The sequence below is a fragment of the Peromyscus eremicus genome, chromosome 9 (genome assembly GCF_949786415.1).
Source record: "Peromyscus eremicus chromosome 9, PerEre_H2_v1, whole genome shotgun sequence".
NCBI lineage: Eukaryota > Metazoa > Chordata > Mammalia > Rodentia > Cricetidae > Peromyscus > Peromyscus eremicus.
Window position 1 is genome coordinate 62,090,104 of NC_081425.1, and position 13,418 is coordinate 62,103,521.

General features: G+C 43.8%; 1 protein-coding gene across 1 annotated transcript in view; it reads left to right on the forward strand.

The window, feature by feature from the left end:
* The window catches only part of Atp8a2 (ATPase phospholipid transporting 8A2), a 591,431-nt gene that overhangs the window by 131,455 nt on the left and 446,558 nt on the right, over positions 1 to 13,418 (forward strand).

The following is a 13,418-nucleotide window of genomic DNA, read 5'->3' on the forward strand; positions in this document are numbered from 1 at the left end:
CACTCATCTGACCAGCAAGTGTATTCCAGTTGCTGTGCAAAATTTGTTTCTTAGTTTGGTGTTAGCACACTTGGAAATGTCATTGAACTCTTGGACTTTGACCAGCTTAACCTCTGCGACTGATTTCTAAGGATAGTTTTGTGAGCTATGTAGATCATCATACTCAGGCCTGGAAGATACGGATGGATCAGGTCTCATGAAGATTATTGAGATGCAATCTAGTGCTCTTTTTATCCCAGCACTCCGGAGGCAGAGACAGGTGGATCTCTGTGAGTTCAAGGCCAGCCTGGGCCACCAAGTGAGTTCCAGGAAAGGTGAAAAGCTACACAGAGAAACCCTGTCTCGAAAAACCAAAAATAAATAAATAAATAAATAAATAAATAAATAAATAAATAAATAAATAAAGCTTTGGCTAAAACTTTGTTATTGTTACATATCTAACTATTACACTACCTCAGTAATGCCACACTGGCTGCCTAGCTTGCAGCAGGGTCTGGTTGTTGGTCATTTCTATAGCTTGATAGGATTTGGGAAAGAGCAACAATGCACCTATATGCATTTATTTTATTAAGGGAGTGTCAGGTTGTGTGGCTTTATTTTGTGTTTCAAGAATGACCTTTGAACACAATTTATACTTAAAAATTAAAGCTTAGGATATCCGAGTCTTCATTCCTGAATAAATAGGCTTGGTTTGAAATATGGACCACTGCAGATATTGCAGACAGCCCATTATGTTTTTGTTTTTTTTTTAATCAGGGTCATAAAAAAAGAGAGGAAATTGGAGCCTCATATATTGCTAATAGGAATGAAAGATGGAGGGGGGGACTGCTTTGGAAAGCAGTTCAGCATGCCTCCAAAAGGATCGGGGTAAAGTTAGTACAAGAGCCAAGCAATTCCAAGAGAAGCTATACATAGCTAACACGTGTGGAAACAGAGGTCCTCACAAACACATGTACACCATGGTCTTAGCAGCAGGACTATGGTGGCCCAAACACGCACACATCAGGTCTTCATTCAGGTGAGTCTATGAGGTGTAGAAGAGCCACACAATGGAATATTATCTGGCTATAAAATGTTACAGCATGGGTGAATCTTAAAAGTATTAAATGAAAGGGCAAGTCATGAAAAGCCTCATTTCGTATGAACTGATTTATGTGAAATATCTAAAAGAGAGATGCATCTTGTGATACATTGGTGGTTTCTGGGGCTGGTGAAGGACGATGGAAGTCTGGGGGATAGAGAGTGAGTGTGTAGCTTGGAATGATGTCTGTGTTACTCCGAATACATGAAAAGTCATTTGGAGCCGAGCATTGGTCATATAGTTCCATGTCTCCACACTATTTCATGTTTCTATTGAGTTCCTTGCAAAAACACTAAGGTCATTTTTAAAAAAGTTAAATATTGTGTAAGGAGATTTGATTGGAGCATCACTTTTCTTTCCTTTTTTTTTTTTTTTTTTTAAAAAAAACTTTTGTGCTTTTCAAAAGGTATTTTTGCTTTGTTCCACGGTTTTGATATCTCTTTGTGGTGGTTTGAAACAGTGACAATAAAGTAGCGATCTCCCCACCCCAATCCCTACTTTCCATGGGAGGTGTGCTGTTTAGGTTTTTGTCAACTTGACACAAGCGAGGGTCACCTGGGAAGAGGGAACCTCAGTTGAGAAAATGCCTCTGTTGGATGGCTCGGTCGGCAAGTCTGTGGGGGGACGTTTTCTTGATCAGTGACTAATGCAGGTGAGCCCAGCCCAGTGCGGATAGTAGCATCCCTGGGCAGGTAGTTCTTGGGTGTATAAGAAAGCAGGCTGATGAGCCATGGAGAGCAAGCCAGTGAGCAGCCTTCCTCCATGGTCTCTGCTTCAGCACCTGCCTCCAGGTTCCTGCCTTGAGCTCCTGCTCTGACTTCCCTTCATGATGGCCTGAACACGGCAGGCTGAGATAAACCCTCTGCCCCCAAGTTGCTGTGGTCATGTGCTTATCACAGCATTGGAAAGTGAACCGGGACAGGAGGCAAACGTTTAAGACCAGTGGAGCCTGGAGACCTGTCTGTGTCAGGGCTGGTTTTATCCTTACAGAGATTCCAACTGGTTACCTGATGCATAGTTTCATTTTGTACTTTTTTTTTTTTTTTTTTTTTTTTTGCAAGAAGGACTTGGAATAAGTATGTGTATTGAATTGGCTAGGAATAAAGCGGGCATGTTCCAGCTGTATAACTGTACGGCTGGATTCATTTAAATATATCATACTAAGTATTAAAATGTCAATGTCTGACTTTGTGGCTTATCCTGTAGGAAGGTTTCTAAATGCACTGGATCCAGGCTGAGAACTTGACAGTGTGGTCCTTGCGCTTCTGTAAAATAGCCTTGGAGTACGTGTTCTACCTTTACTGTGTGTTAATGGGAATCGCTAATGGTTGTCGACGACTTGTAGTTCCTTAGGAACTGATTACAAAGCTTGACACTAGAGTTTAGGCCTTTTACAAAACATTGAGGTATGGAATTGGTGCACTTAAGAAATGCTGAAGTCAACTTTACAAAAGATTGATTTTTTTAAAAAAAAGCTAAGCTCTTCAAGGGAATATTTTCATAAACGGGAATTGCTAAGGAACTTCTTTTTATTAATATTATTTTCCATGTGAAAAGGTTGATACTTTTCTCATAGGCAAGAACATGGTGGGGGGTCTTTCTCAGACTGCTCTCTCCCCCTCATGCCTGGGATGGAATCTGCCTTACACACTCTAAGCACAAGCTACACACCCAGGCATGCTGCTTCTAAATTAAGCTTTTTGGAAAGAAAAGATCTCAGGGGGCAGCTGAGGGTCCTAATGGTCCACTGACTGGGGTATCTTTTCGAAGCCTGCCCTCCCCAGGTCGGGGTTCTGTTACTCTCCCACCCCAGGCCCTTTCTGGCTTAGACCGTTGCATCCCTGGGCAATTACTCTGTACTTGCTTTTACAGGTGCTTGGTGAGGTTTGATTTAAAGACATGGACAGGGCCTGGGGGTTTGACAGTGAGGAAGGGGGCTGTTGAGCATCTGGGAAAGTATGTAAAAGATGATGTGCTGTGATTCAGTGTGGGAACTGATGAGTCTAAACGAGGGGGCTTGACCTGGAGACTGGCCTGGAGAGTGAGTAAACAGTCCTATCTGGTTGGCCTACACCTCTGGGGGACGCTCTACCTGGGAATTCTAAGTTCTTGGCAATCAGAATTTAGTCCTGAGAGTTGTGTCCTGTGTGCGAGTCTCTCCAAACCTTGGTCTTGGACTCAACACTGAAGTAATGTCTAGTCTGCTGCTTGCTGACCTTTTCCTCCAGGAAGTCAGAGAATTATCATTGTCACCATAGTGGTGAATTTTAAAGCGGCATCTTTTCCCTAGGCATTGGTTCTCACCTAAGAGGACAATGATTTTCTTCATTGTTTAGAAATTAACAGTAAAGCTGGGCATGGTGATGTACGCCTTTGATCCCAGCCCTTGGGAGGCAGAAGCAGGTGGATTTCTGTGAGTTTGAGGCCAGCCTGGTCTACATAGTGAGTTCTGGGACAGCCAGAGCTACATAGTGACACCATGTCTCAAAACCAAACCAAACAAACAAAAAGAAATGAATAGTAGTTAATGGGATATTTCAGTGTTCTTATACATATAGAGAGGACTGTGCACCTAACAAGATTTCCTTTTTCTGGTGTATAATCTTATCTCCTTTTACACATTTAAATGCACAAATGAGATACCTAAAGTTATAGTTAAGTGATACTTTTGTTTATTCATGGAATTGTGTAACCATCATAATTGTAAAATATATAATTTTTATATTTTATAATTTAGACCATTTATACCTCTTCAAGAAGAAACTGTACCATCTGTCAATCATCCTCTCTCGAAGTACCATCACCTATCCGTTACCCTTCTCTCTCACTGTACCAGCTATCTGTCATCCTTCTCTCTCCCCTCTGCCTCCTCCCTTCCCTCTCAATGCTAAATAACTACTAATCTACTTCATGTTTCTGTAGGTTTCTCTGTGTCAGGCATTTCTCATGAATGGTACTGTATCCTTTTATGTAGATTATTTCAATTAAAGTGTAACAAAAGCTTGCTATTTAGAGGAATGTGATGGTAAATCTTTAGTTTTCTATATCTTGGCACAATGTACCAAAGGGATGATGAACAATGTTTGTGGTACCACAGTCAGCAATACGTCATCCTTCTCTGTGGTTATCAGTGCATGTCATTTGGAATTCTGACTTTCAAAGCTGTAAGGAGTTTTTATGTTTGGAGTCAGGTCTTCAGTGCAAGTCTAGATACTTCGTTTGGGTTTGGAGTGACTCATTCATTTCAGGTGGGCGTTTCAGCTAGCAGCAATCTGCAGGAGAGCAAGTGAGATTTGTCAGATTAGTGTGTCTCTTCACATTGCTTTGTCTTAAGGGAAAATTGCTTTATATTTAATGTAAATATGTTTCTGTCTTTTGCCAATGTAAGTTTAAAATAGAGTATCACCTGTATAGAAGGAAGAACTGAGCATCGGGTGCTGGGTGTATATAGGATCATCATTTTTAAAAGCAGGTTAAACATGTCTAATTTGAGAATCCAAAATTAAATTAAAAAAAAAACTGGTCAATATCTGAAACTTTGAGAATCAACATGATATCAGAAACAAAATTCTACATGTAACCTCATGTGGTGTCTCACCGTCAAAACACAGGCACAGCAAAGACGTCCAGTAAAGTTACTGTCAGGCTAATGAATGCAATACATGTGAAACACAAATAGATTCTATGTTTAGACTCAGAAAATCTCATTGTGTCTATGCTGATAGTCCCAAGTCCAAGAAAGACAGAACAAAAAGTGAGCGAGCAAGCCAGATCAGAAACAGTCATTTTGGTGAGGGATGTTTAACCTATATGCTGGGACCAAATGTCACGGAGAGTAAGCTTGGCACAAGGGATGGAGAGAACATAATAACTTTTAGTAGTCCACTTGTAGGTACACTGTGATTCAGAGGAGAAGTGTATATGATACTAGAGCCAGTGGCGTTGGATACTATGAAGATAAAGAATTCTCTAATTTTTTTAAAGCTACAGAATTTAGTCAGAATCTGGTTTCTATTAAACCAGCTTATTATTTAGTAAGGAAATACTACCAAAATCTTAATAATTTTTTTGTTGATTTTCAAAAGATCATTATTTAAAGGAGTTGGGGGTGCAGATCCTTGTAGAGTTTGCCAAGCAGGCAAAAAGGCTCAGTCTGCAGTGGGGAATAAACCTGGCGTAGTGGTGCATGGCTGTAATCTCAGCACTCAGGTGGTGCAGATAGGAGGACCAGTTCAAGGTCATCCTCAGATGTGTAGCAGATACAGGCCAGTCTGGGATACACAAAGTATCTCAGAAATATAAACAAACAGGGCTAGAGATATGACTGACACATTGCAGTCTTGCTGGGTGAAAAGGAGGACCTGAGATGGAATCCGTAGCACTCACATAAAAAGGCAGGCATGAGAGATGGAGAGATGGCTCAGTGGTTCAGAGCAGAGGACCTGAAGTTTGTTCTCAGCACCCAGGTCAGGGGCCTACCAACCGTCAGTAACTCCAGCTCCACAGGATCCCACACCCTTGGCCATGTATAACTGGGCACCAACACTCATATATGCCTACCCATATGCATAGTTAAAAATGAATTGTATCTTTTTAAAGCCAGGCATGTTAGTATGTGCTCATAATTCCAGCAGTGGGGAGGCAGAGACAAGAGGGTCTAGCCAGTCAGTGAACTCCAGGTTCAGTGAGAGACCATGTCTCAAAAAAATGAGTGAATGAAGTTGACACCCGATATCAGCCCCACATGCCTCATGCGTGCAAACACACACACACACACGCACGCACGCACGCACGCACGTGCACACACACGCGCACGCGCACACACACACGCACGCACACACACGCGCGCGCACACACACACGCACGCACGCACACACACGCGCGCGCGCGAGCACACACACACACACACACACACACACACACAGCACATATACGAATTAAAAAAAGCAAAGCTTATATATGTCTGACCAGGGGCAGCTGTAGTCATCAAGTTTGTTGAAGATAAAATACTCATCGATTCGTTGCTCATGTTGAACGCATTTACCTAGCTACCTTCAAGTCCCCTGGAGATCTCATCTCCGTTTCTGCTATTTTTACATTAGAGTCAGATACTCTTGGTTAATCTCCAAAGCAGACAGTTTCCTGAGTAGGGACATCATAATAGATCAGGAACACTTATTTTTGTATCCATTAACAGTAAATAGTTCGACAGAAAAGTCTGGTAATTAAAAGTGATGTCTGAGTTATACCCCAGAGCAGAATTTTGAGGTATCTTACAGTTGAAAATATTGAAATTATAGGGTGCTTGGCATCATATATCAGGTAACCACTGGATGCCTAAGTTGTCTTGAGCTTTATTTTTAGAAACAGAAAAAAAAGCATGTCAGCCTTGGGCTAGGTAAGTATTTGATGTTTCTAAGGAAACGGTAAATGTCTGGGATATTTGGCAGTGATATTCATCAAGTTGACCTTTGTGTGGGTGCATAATGGAACCAAAGAAACCTCTGTACTGCTCCCATTCATAGGTAGGCAAAGGCATTCTGTTTGAGAATCTGGATCAGTGACCTAGTTTATTGCTCTCCTCTTCCCAAATCCCTTCCCTTCCCTTCCCAAATTCTTCCCTTCCCTTCCCAAATCCCTTCCCTTCCCAAATCCCTTCCCTTCCCTTCCCAAATCCCTTCCCTTCCCTTCCCAAATCCCATCCCTTCCCTTCCTTTCCCAAATTCCTTCCCTTCTCATCCCTACTCCCATCTCCACTTTTTAAATTTAAGACATGGTCTCACTCTGTAGCCCAGGTTGGCCTTGAACTCACTCTTCCATCTAGGCTGGCAGGGAACTTGACCTCTTCCCAAATTCTATGAACTCACCCGTTTTCTGCAGACTTAAAAGCGTATCTTAATCTTACTGAATCAATCAAAGTTTCATTAGTGGGAAAGAAGTAAAAATTGAACCAGAGTTTGAGGAAACTCTGAGGGATGGGGGCTAAATGCAGAGGAGAAGGTACTTGCTGAGCCCTGAGAAGAGCCTGTTGCTTGAGCACAGTGCAGCGTGACGATGTGCTTCCTTTGGACCATGAGCTGTGGTGGTGGTGGTGGGGTCACTACCAGAGTTTGTAGGCTAATAGCATGTGTTCTAGCAGCCCCAATAAGCAAGGTTTAACCACCTGTCCCCAGGATGTCAGTTAAAGAAGCTTGTAGAGGTGAGAGATTTATTCGGTATAGCCACATTAGGAAGAGTAACAAATAAAGGGATCTAGTGACCACTAAATCCATCTTCAGGGTCCTGACAAGTTGTTACGGTTTAACAGAGGGCCAGAAGTATGCATAATTGGCAGTCCTAATCACTGGCATTGCCCATCACTGATCCCTCGTGTCCTGGCTCTGGCTGTGGTCTGTTTTGTAGGGTGCTCTGGTAAGTTGTCAGAAGTGTGTGAAATCTTTTCTTAGGAGGCAAGTTCCTTCTCTGGCTGGCACAAAGGCTTCAACCTTTCCCTTCCTTGGCACAGGGTGCCTGGGGAAATTTTCATTCTTTGAGGTTCATTGTTTCAAAAGTCCAGTAGACAAAGCAAAGAAGACTAGAGTCTCTCCAGTGTCTTTCCTGACAGGTTTGTAGATGTAACCAACTGTCTTATTAAATAAGAAACACAGAGCCGATTCAGAGAAGAAAGCCAAGAGGTCAGAACTAAGAGCCTCACCCTTCCTGCTTCAGCGATCCTCTTCAGCCAAGAGAGCTCTCCAAAAGGGAGCTGCTTCCTGTGTGTTTGTCTTTATAGTCTTTCTGTTCTGCCTTCTCATTGGTTGTAAATCCAAACACATGACTGCCTCATCACTGCCTGTATGTACAGCCCTCCAGGTCCTCTATGGTATTGAGATTAAAGGCGTGTGTCTCCAATGTTGGCTGTATCCTTGAACACACAGAGATCTACCTAGCTCTGTCTACCAAGTGCTGGGATTAAAGGCGTGCACCACCACCGCCACGCTCTTGCTATGGCTCTAATAGCTCTGACCCCCGGGCAACTTTATTTATTAACATACAATTAAAATCACATTTCAGTACAAATAAAATACCACCATACAGGTGCTTACAAGATGTTGACGCTGGGAAAACTGAGTGACAGGTAGATAGTTATTCTGTTGTATATTTTAAAAGTTTCCATAAGTCTATGTTTTTTTCAAGATTAAGAAAAATAAATAAATAATAATAATAAACCTAAAGTTGAAAACCAGCCAGAAGTAATCTAGGAGGACAAGAATGCAAAGCTCTCATCTTTCCCCTCGACAGGATGGCAAATGCCTGGGTCTTTGTTAGAACAGGGGTGGTGCTCAGAGGAGAAGAGGGCTGGGTCTGGGGACTGGAGATGGCTCAGTGGTGAAGAGCATGTACTGCTTTCCCAGAGGACCCGAGTTTGGTTCCCAGTATCCATGTTGGGTGGCTCACAAGTACCCATAACTCCAGCTCTAGGGGACTATGCCTCTGGCCTCTGTGCACACCTGCATGCACATGCATATATCCATACTCACATATATGTCATTAAAAAAGTAATTAAAGTCTTTCTTAAAAAGGACAAAAGTAAGGGGCAAGGTCTTCTCAGATTGCTGTGCTAAGTAGATGGGAGAACACTTGCTCTCTGGTGTCCAAGAGTCTCCCCTATGCTCCCTGCCCACAGTTTGCATGCAGGACACCTGGGCTAGGTGTACAGAGGCTGCAGCACCTGGGCCCTGGCCAGTTCTGCTGTGCCCAGCATTTCCGTCTTAGATCTTGGGTTCACCCAAGGGCTTGCTGTGGCACCTGTGGCTCCTCAGAACACAGCAGATGCTCTCTCAGGGACCGAATCAGCATCCCTTTCCAGGGACAGTGCTTAGAGAGAACAAAAGGGGAGTCTGACCATTGTTGGGATGTTTTATAGAGAAAGTTCCTGAAAACCATGAGGTCAGGGTGGATTCAAATGCTGACCCACTCTTTTCTCTTTAGTGAGAGCCAGCTCCACAACGTAAATCAGAGCTTTTTAGCTAGTCATCTTGTTTTATATTAGAGGCCATTGAATGAACTTAGATGAACTTAGAACATTGTTGGCCATTCAGGTGGATTATTCCGTCTCTTCGGGACTTGTATGCACCATTGCTTGAACAGCTCTGGAGAACCACTGTCAGTCGGTCCATTTCAGCCTTCAGGCTTTTGAGAGCAAACTCCTAGATCTGTTCTCTCTTCTTTCTGAAGTGTTGAAGATTTTAGTGTATGAAATGAATCAATAGGCAGATTTGCGGGGGGGCAGAAGACTACTACAAAGGCACCTGCAGAAACTTGGGGATCAGGCACAGAGTACAAGCCTCACAGGAGGGACACAAATGGCCAAACACTGTACAGCTAAACAAAGGGGCAAGGACTTGCTCTTGGAAGGAGCGTGGGCTGTGGGAGGCCGATGGAAGGGGGTGCATAGTTGGGAAGGACTGTCTTGTGACACAGATGAGGTTTTCTAGGTGACAGGAACCCAGGTCGTGTTTGATTTGGATATCAGAGTCCTCCTATCTTCCTGTGATATCTTTCCAAGGCAGAAAAGGGATGTAGGGGTGGGGGGAGCCTGTTTGTACGCCCTGCCCATTCACTTCACTAATGTAATAAATTTGTCAAAGCACAGCCTCTGAGTCAATGATGTCTGTAGCTTCTCCCAATAGCCATCTTGAACACAGAAAGCTAGTAGGGGATGTTGTATTTGAGGTGCCATATTGTGGGACCCCATACTGTCACATAAATTCACAGTGGTCTCCAAACTTTTTGGATTTCATGTCCCCTCAGTACAACTTGCCAGCACAAACCTTTACCATTGCGTTTAAATATCTGTAGACTGAATTGTCGCCATGCCTCAACCCTGGGCATGCATTTGCTAAGGTTTTCAGTTAAGCACTGTGGGTGTGTAAGTATGTGTGCTTAGTTGTTTTGAATGCTTATGACTATCTTATCAGACTTAGTTAAGTTTTCCTTTTGCTCCACCCAGAAAAAGGCCTTGGAGAGCTTGGATTTGGAGCAGACATGCTCGTGCAGACTTTTATTTGCTGACAGCTTTGCAACATTATCATTTTTGATGCGGCTTCGTTGTATAATTCTTTTGGGGGAGGATCAGTGTTGTTGAAATTAGATAAAATAACCCATAAATCCACCTAGCTTGGAGACACAAACAGAAGCATAGAGTCATAAGCAGGGAGACAGATGGAGGGGTGGGCGCCTCTGTCACCCTGCATTTGTCAGCCTGGGCTGCCAGAGCCAAGTGTCATACATTGGGCCTGGTGGCTCAGAAAAGAGAAATGTGCTTTCTCCCAGCTGTTGCTGCTGGAAGTGACACCCTCGAAATTTCATTTAATTGATTTGTCTTCCAAAGGTTCCACCTGCAAATCACCACATTTGGGGCTTTATATATTTAAGGGGTATAATTCACTCCTCTCCTCCCCAACACTGGGGGGTTTCCTGTAACACTTCCCTGTAGTGGGTAGCCATTCCAGCTTTGATCTGGAAGTTCCATCCCCCATTGAGGCTTCGGTAACTGTCACGCCTACAAGGCGGGCCGAGAGAGGACCCTGAAGACCTGAGATCCGGATGTGCCAGCTCTCTTGGTTCCTGGACCCTGGACACTGGAGGTAGACCGAGAAGAGTTCTCCAGAGAACAATGCCGAACTGTGCCACACCTTTCCCAGACCCTGTTACCTATCCCTTCACTTGTGAGTTACCCCACAAAATAAACCTCCCTTTTAACTACGTGTAGTGGCCTTAATATTTTCACCAGTACTTCCCCTCCAGCCACATCATATAGGGGATCAAGTGGGGAGAGCGTCTCCAAAGTCAAGCTACCAACAGCAACGACTGAGGGAGTTTGGAGAGGGACATGTCAGTATAAGCCCTGGCAATAGGTCCCCTCTGAGCCTTGCTGTAGCGCCCTGTGCTGTACTTCTTTGTCAAGTGGGGCTGTTCCCCTTCCTTGGAGAAGATGGTGGGGCCAGGGGGCACTTTTGCCTCAGACCACAGCAACTCTGAGCCTGGTTGTACAGGGTTATGAGAAGCAGTGGGGTGTAACAGCCAAAGTGTGTCTTTTCAGATCAGGGTCTGCCCATAGCCAGCAAAGCTTTTACAAGGGGCCGTGACAGTGTCTTTCTCAGGGTGCCTTGGGAGAGAAGGAGGCTCCCTGAGGATGCACAGAGTGGGGCCTCGAGTGGGTGGGTAGACATACATGTTCCTAGGTTCAAATTTCAACAACGGGAAGAGCACCGATGCTTTCTCTTGTTTCTGTGTTTTGTTTCCTTTGGCACTATTTTGAGCAGTGTATTGGGAACAGGGTGCTTGACCTCACAATAACAGAAATCCCCTTTCCTTCCAGCATTAGACCTACTGGGGTGACCAGAGGTGCACGGGGCCGCCTCTGACAGTGTGCAGGGGGGGGGGATGCGGGGGCAGCTCTGACAGTGTGCTATGAGGGAGAGTAGCTGTCTTATGCTGGGATGCACAGACTCTACTGGAGAGATCTCTAACGCCCTCTATCTTTAGAGCAGGAATCCTCCTCCTCAGTTAAGAACTTGACCAGACTACAGCTCACCGCAGCTGCAGGTGTTGGCTGCTTGCCTACATTGGTGATTACCACTGTTGTTCTGTGTGGCCATTCTTGTCACTCACTGTCTAATTCTTCGATAATCCCATAAATTGATGATCGAGGGAAGCACAAGTGGGTTAGAGTATTACTCGTTCAAGGGCTGTATGTTGTCTGAGAATAACTATGTGGGCTAAACAATAACTTGATAGATTTGGGGGTTGGGGTCTTCTTTCTGTGTGTAGGTTTAATCTATTTACCCATATACTTACCCATACAATATCTAAATATACTTAGTTACATATTTAACATGTCTTAAAATATATACAAATTCAATATATAGTTTTACCTGCAAAGGCTATATACATGAGCAGGCTACATTGAGAGCCTAAGAAAGGTGGGGAGTAAGTGTGTGTGTGTGTGTGTGTGTGTGTGTGTGTGTGTGTGTGTGTGTGTATGTGTGGTGTGGTGTGTGCGTGTGGTGTGTGTGGTGTGTATGTGTGTAGTGTGTGTGTGGTGTGTGTGTGCATGAATTGTTGTTAAATCAAGGAATTGACTCTTACTTTTGGTGTACTGGAGGAACACAGTTATATAAGGATATATTAAGTTCACTGTCACTTCCTCCTGGACAGAACACCCAGCAAGACTTTTCACTATAGACTGATTAGAAGCTTAAGGCTGGTCCAAGTCGATGAGCAGGGTCTTATGAAGGGTGACAAAGTGTCTTTCTCTCAGTCTCCAGGCACCAGGGATTGAACCCAGGGCCTGATCAGGAATAGGCAAGTGCTCTGCCACGGAGTTGTGTACCTTTTATTTTGAAATAGTGTCCCACTACTTTGCCCAGGCTGGCCTCAAATTACTGATCCTCCTGCCTTAGCCTCCCCAGCAGCTAGGATTCAGGCATGTGCCATCCAGCTTGTTTCCTGCTCTGTCCCCTTTATTTCTTCTTCTTTGGACTATCCATTTTATGGCAACTTGGACTCTGCTTAATATTCCAAAGGAACTACAAAATGTGCATAATATTTCATCTGAAATTTTAAAAGTGATTTTATGCACACAAATATTTTATCTTTGTGTATGTCTGAGTATCATGTGCCTGCCTGGTGCCCTCAAAGTCCAGAAGAGGATGTTGGATCCTCTGGAACTGGAATTACAGATGGTTGTAAGCCACCATGTGGTTGCTGGGACTTGAACTTGAGTCCCCTGGAAGAGCAGCCAGTGCTCTTAATTACACTGATCATCTCTCTCCAGACTAATTAAATTCTTAATAGGAGATTCCATCATGCTAAGACATATTTCTTAAATTATCCAATAAAGCATTACCCTTCTATTTTTACTCCAGTAAGCAATGGTAGATCTGAAAGTATCACTGTCTAGGATGTGGAGCGAGTTCCCAAACTCCTGCCTTTTGAGAACAGAGCTCCTTCTTGACAGTAGCGGGCTGCTTCCTTGGTAGTATCATTGCTACCCCGCAGCATCCATCCTTGTTAGAACTGTCTCAGGTTAGTTTTTAATGCTACCTTTAAATTAGGCTTCATTACTCATTCTAGTGCTATTTTACCAGAACAAATTAAATGATTTCATAGACTGAGGATGCCAGGGGGCGGTGGAAACATTAGCTTCTCCCAGGACCTCTGTTTTGCCTGTCAGCCGTCTCACAGCACCATCCCACACTCATTTCAGTAAAGTTTTGTCATTAGACACCAGGCTCAGGACATCTGGCTTTTCTTCTCTTTTCATAACCTTTCTTCCTTTCTCCCTCCCTCT